We start from the raw sequence: 6797 nt of genomic DNA on the forward strand, positions 1-6797 counted from the left end.
TACATTAATGTACTGTACCACTGTCCCCTCTAATGTACTGTACCACTGTCCTCTAATGTACTGTACCACTGTCCTCTCTAATGTACTGTACCACTGTCCCCTCTAGAGAGGACAGTGGTACAGTACATTAGAGGACAGTGGTACAGTACATTAGAGGGGACAGTGGTACAGTACATTAGAGGGGACAGTGGTATATTACATTAGAGGACAGTGGTACAGTACATTAGAGGACAGTGGTACAGTACATTAGAGGACAGTGGTACAGTACCACTGTCCCCTCTAATGTACTGTACCACTGTCCTCTAATGTACTGTACCACTGTCCTCTCTAATGTACTGTACATTAGAGGACAGTGGTACAGTACATTAGAGGACAGTGGTACAGTACATTAGAGGGGACAGTGGTACAGTACATTAGAGGACAGTGGTACAGTACATTAGAGGACGGTGGTACAGTACATTAGAGAGGACAGTGGTACAGTACATTAGAGGACAGTGGTACAGTACATTAGAGGACAGTGGTACAGTACATTAGAGGGGACAGTGGTACAGTACATTAGAGGGGACAGTGGTACAGTACATTAGAGGACAGTGGAACAGTACATTAGAGAGGACAGTGGTACAGTACATTAGAGGGGGCAGCGGTACAGTACATTAGAGGGGACAGTGGTACAGTACATTAGAGAGGGCAGTGGTACAGTACATTAGAGGGGGCAGTGGTACAGTACATTAGAGGACAGTGGTACAGTACATTAGAGAGGAGAGTGGTACAGTACATTAGAGGACAGTGGTACAGTACATTAGAGAGGACAGTGGTACAGTACATTAGAGGGGACAGTGGTATATTACATTAGAGGACAGTGGTACAGTACATTAGAGGACAGTGGTACAGTACATTAGAGAGGACAGTGGTACAGTACATTAGAGGGGACAGTGGTATATTACATTAGAGGACAGTGGTACAGTACATTAGAGGACAGTGGTACAGTACATTAGAGAGGACAGTGGTACAGTACATTATAGGAGAGCCAGTGGTACAGTACATTAGAGAGGGCAGTGGTACAGTACATTAGAGGGGACAGTGGTACAGTACATTAGAGAGGACAGCGGTACAGTACATTAGAGGGGGGGCAGTGGTACAGTACATTAGAGGGGACATTGGTACAGTACATTAGAGGGGACAGTTGTACAGTACATTAGAGGGGGCAGTGGTACAGTACATTAGAGGGGACAGTGATACAGTACATTAGAGAGGGCAGTGGTACAGTACATTAGAGGGGGCAGTGGTACAGTACATTAGAGGACAGTGGTACAGTACATTAGAGGGGACAGTGGTACAGTACATTAGAGAGGACGGTGGTACAGTACATTAGAGGACAGTGGTACAGTACATTAGAGGGGACAGTGGTACAGTACATTAGAGGACAGTGGTACAGTACATTAGAGGGGGCAGTGGTACAGTACATTAGAGGACAGTGGTACAGTACATTAGAGAGGAGAGTGGTACAGTACATTAGAGGACAGTGGTACAGTACATTAGAGAGGACAGTGGTACAGTACATTAGAGGGGACAGTGGTACAGTACATTAGAGAGGGCAGTGGTACAGTACATTAGAGGGGGCAGTGGTACAGTACATTAGAGGACAGTGGTACAGTACATTACTGTCCTCTAATGTACTGTACCACTGTCCTAATGTACTGTACCACTGTCCTAATGTACTGTACCACTGTCCTCTAATGTACTGTACCACTGCCCCCTCCTCTAATGTACTGTACCACTGTCCTCTCTAATGTACTGTACCACTGTCCTCTCTAATGTACTGTACCACTGCCCTCTCTAATGTACTGTACCACTGTCCCCTCTAATGTACTGTACCACTGTCCCCTCTAATGTACTGTACCACCGTCCTCTCTAATGTACTGTACCACTGTCCTCTCTAATGTACTGTACCACTGTCCTAATGTACTGTACCACTGTCCCCTCTAATGTACTGTACCACTGTCCTAATGTACTGTACCACTGTCCTAATGTACTGTACCACTGTCCTCTAATGTACTGTACCACTGCCCCCTCCTCTAATGTACTGTGGTACAGTACATTAGAGAGGACAGTGGTACAGTACATTAGAGGACAGTGGTACAGTACATTAGAGGGGGCAGTGGTACAGTACATTAGAGAGGACAGTGGTACAGTACATTAGAGGGGACAGTGGTACAATACATTAGAGGGGACAGTGGTACAGTACATTAGAGGACAGTGGTACAGTACATTAGAGAGGACAGTGGTACAGTACATTAGAGAGGACAGTGGTACAGTACATTAGAGGCCAGTGGTACAGTACATTAGAGGGGACAGTGGTACAGTACATTAGAGGGGACAGTGGTACAGTACATTAGAGGACAGTGGTACAGTACATTAGAGAGGACAGTGGTACAGTACATTAGAGGACAGTGGTACAGTACATTAGAGAGGACAGTGGTACAGTACATTAGAGAGGACAGTGGTACAGTACATTAGAGGCCAGTGGTACAGTACATTAGGGGGGGCAGTGGTACAGTACATTAGAGGGGACAGTGGTACAGTACATTAGAGAGGAGAGCGGTACAGTACATTAGGGGGGTCAGTGGTACAGTACATTAGAGAGGACAGTGGTACAGTACATTAGAGAGGACAGTGGTACAGTACATTAGAGGGGATAGTGGTACAGTACATTAGAGGACAGTGGTACAGTACATTAGAGGACAGTAGTACAGTACATTAGAGGGGACAGTGGTACAGTACATTAGAGAGGACAGTGGTACAGTACATTAGAGAGGACAGTGGTACAGTACATTAGAGGGGACAGTGGTACAGTACATTAGAGGGGACAGTGGTACAGTACATTAGAGGACAGTGGTACAGTACATTAGAGGGGACAGTGGTACAGTATATTAGAGAGGACAGTGGTACAGTACATTAGAGGGGACAGTGGTATATTACATTAGAGGGGACAGTGGTACAGTACATTAGAGGGGACAGTGGTACAATACATTAGAGAGGACAGCGGTACAGTACATTAGAGACGACAGTGGTACAGTACATTAGAGGGGACAGTGGTATATTACATTAGAGGACAGTGGTACAGTACATTAGAGGACAGTGGTACAGTACATTAGAGGACAGTGGTACAGTACATTAGAGGGGACAGTGGTACAGTACATTAGAGGGGACAGTGGTACAGTACATTAGAGAGGGCAGTGGTACAGTACATTAGAGGGGGCAGTGGTACAGTACATTAGAGGACAGTGGTACAGTACATTAGAGAGGAGAGTGGTACAGTACATTAGAGGACAGTGGTACAGTACATTAGAGAGGACAGTGGTACAGTACATTAGAGGGGACAGTGGTATATTACATTAGAGGACAGTGGTACAGTACATTAGAGGACAGTGGTACAGTACATTAGAGAGGACAGTGGTACAGTACATTAGAGGGGACAGTGGTATATTACATTAGAGGACAGTGGTACAGTACATTAGAGGACAGTGGTACAGTACATTAGAGAGGACAGTGGTACAGTACATTATAGGAGAGCCAGTGGTACAGTACATTAGAGAGGGCAGTGGTACAGTACATTAGAGGGGACAGTGGTACAGTACATTAGAGAGGACAGCGGTACAGTACATTAGAGAGGACAGCGGTACAGTACATTAGAGGGGGGGCAGTGGTACAGTACATTAGAGGGGACATTGGTACAGTACATTAGAGGGGACAGTTGTACAGTACATTAGAGGGGGCAGTGGTACAGTACATTAGAGGGGACAGTGATACAGTACATTAGAGAGGGCAGTGGTACAGTACATTAGAGGGGGCAGTGGTACAGTACATTAGAGGACAGTGGTACAGTACATTAGAGGGGACAGTGGTACAGTACATTAGAGAGGACAGTGGTACAGTACATTAGAGGACAGTGGTACAGTACATTAGAGGGGACAGTGGTACAGTACATTAGAGGACAGTGGTACAGTACATTAGAGGGGGCAGTGGTACAGTACATTAGAGGACAGTGGTACAGTACATTAGAGAGGAGAGTGGTACAGTACATTAGAGGACAGTGGTACAGTACATTAGAGAGGACAGTGGTACAGTACATTAGAGGGGACAGTGGTACAGTACATTAGAGAGGACAGTGGTACAGTACATTAGAGGACAGTGGTACAGTACATTAGAGGACAGTGGTACAGTACCACTGTCCTCTAATGTACTGTACCACTGTCCTCTCTAATGTACTGTACCACTGTCCTAATGTAATGTACCACTGTCCTCTAATGTACTGTACCACTGCCCCCTCCTCTAATGTACTGTACCACTGTCCTCTCTAATGTACTGTACCACTGTCCTCTCTAATGTACTGTACCACTGCCCTCTCTAATGTACTGTACCACTGTCCCCTCTAATGTACTGTACCACTGTCCCCTCTAATGTACTGTACCACCGTCCTCTCTAATGTACTGTACCACTGTCCTCTCTAATGTACTGTACCACTGTCCTAATGTACTGTACCACTGTCCCCTCTAATGTACTGTACCACTGTCCTAATGTACTGTACCACTGTCCTAATGTACTGTACCACTGTCCTCTAATGTACTGTACCACTGCCCCCTCCTCTAATGTACTGTACCACTGTCCTCTCTAATGTACTGTACCACTGTCCTCTCTAATGTACTGTACCACTGTCCTCTCTAATGTACTGTACCACTGCCCTCTCTAATGTACTCTACCACTGTCCCCTCTAATGTACTGTACCACTGTCCTAATGTACTGTACCACTGTCCCCTCTAATGTGATTGGACAGAGCAGTGCACCAGATACTATTTAACCCCTTAGCGACCACGAGCATACATTTACACCCTTACTGCCTGGGACTTATTTCCTGACTGCCGGAGGTCTTCTCCTTACCTCCGCGCAGTCTTCTGTTCGGTGTTCTGAATCAGAAGATCACAGATAACACTGATCCGGGATCAGGGATCAGTGTATATAATCTAATGTATGAATGTGATAGTTCCCTAAGGGAACTATAAAAGTGTATTACAAAGTGCCCCATAGCCCCTCCTATAATAAGTGTAAATCACCCCCCCTTCCCATTTCATACATAAAACACATAAAAAGTAATAAAGTTAATTAACATATTATATACCGTAGCGTGCGTAATCATCACTTCTTTCGGCAGATAGCGGAATACGGAAAGGCGCACGGCCGTGCGCGCGGACAGCCGACGGAATTCCGCGGCGTTTATCCGCGAGAATTCTATAGTGTGAACCCACGAAAACGCAAAAGTGACAATTGGCTCGGTCCTTAAGGCCATTTTAGGCTCTGTCCTGAAGGGGTTAAAGAAAGACATCGAACCTTCCATCTGTCATCGAGGATTTCTTGCAGCAACATCACAAAAATAAGAAGATCTGCAAAATATGAGAATCTATGACTATCCTGGCCCTGACCCTGAGGTGGCACTTTTATCACCCGACCACCTCGCACTGAGGATAATGGCCTTCAAATGGAAAACAGAATAGTGAGTGCAGCTCTGGAGAATAAGACATAATGTAACAGCAGAATAGTGAGTGCAGCTCTGGAGTATGATACCTGATGTGCTATTGATAACTGCTGAGGTTTGGTGACTTACAGGTGTGAGTCTTTGATCTAAGGTGCCACCTTTTCCTTTCCATCTGGCCCGGACCACGAGGATGAACCTGCCAGATAAACCTCTCAGGCTCTGCACATATCCAGCAACTCCCCTCCCTTTCTCCTTCCTATAGGGTCTAAACTGAAGTCATTCTGCTGTTTGGGGTCATGGGCAAGAAAATGAGTTGGTAAGTGGGTTGTCCCCTGTATGTAAGATCCCACGCTGTGCCCCGATATAGCAATAATGTCCCCTACTGTGCCCTCCATATAGTATTAATGTCCCCTGCTGTACCCTCCATATAGTAATAATGTCTCCTGCTGTGCCCCCATATAGTATTAATGTCCCCTGCTGTGCCCTCCATATAGTATTAATGTCCCCTGCTGTACCCTCCATATAGTAATAATGTCCCCTACTGTGCCCTCCATATAGTAATAATGTCCCCTGCTGTGCCCCCCATATAGTAATAATGTCCCCTACTGTGCCCTCCATATAGTAATAATGTCCCCTGCTGTACCCTCCATATAGTAATAATGTCCCCTGCTGTACCCTCCATATAGTAATAATGTCCCCTGCTGTACCCTCCATATAGTAATAATGTCTCCTGCTGTGCCCCCATATAGTATTAATGTCCCCTGCTGTGCCCTTCATATAGTAATAATGTCTCCTGCTGTGCCCCCATACAGTATTAATGTCCCCTGCTGTGCCCTTCATATAGTAATAATGTCCCCTGCTGTGCCCTTCATATAGTAATAATGCCCCCTGCTGTACCCTCCATATAGTAATAATGCCTCCTGTTGTGGTCTTCACAGAGAAGAGGAGAGCACAAGGCAGCACATAAAGGACAGGGTTACAGCAAGAACTGTGCTGCAGTAGGATGTCTTCTTCCCTTTGTAACAAAGCAAGGAAGGGGTTACACCAAGCACTCACCTGTACAGGAAAGGGGAGATCACACTGCAGCACAGCAAGGAATGGGTTACCCCAAGAACTGAGCTGCAGAGAGGAGATCACTCTGCAATACAGCAAGTAAGGGGTTACACCATGCACCGAGCTTCACTGGGACAGGGAGAGCACACAGCAGCACATCAAGGAATGAATTACAGTAAGCACTAAGCTGCACAGGTAAGGGGAGATTAAACTG

This window comes from Dendropsophus ebraccatus, chromosome 1, assembly GCF_027789765.1.
Source record: "Dendropsophus ebraccatus isolate aDenEbr1 chromosome 1, aDenEbr1.pat, whole genome shotgun sequence".
Classification (NCBI taxonomy): domain Eukaryota; kingdom Metazoa; phylum Chordata; class Amphibia; order Anura; family Hylidae; genus Dendropsophus; species Dendropsophus ebraccatus.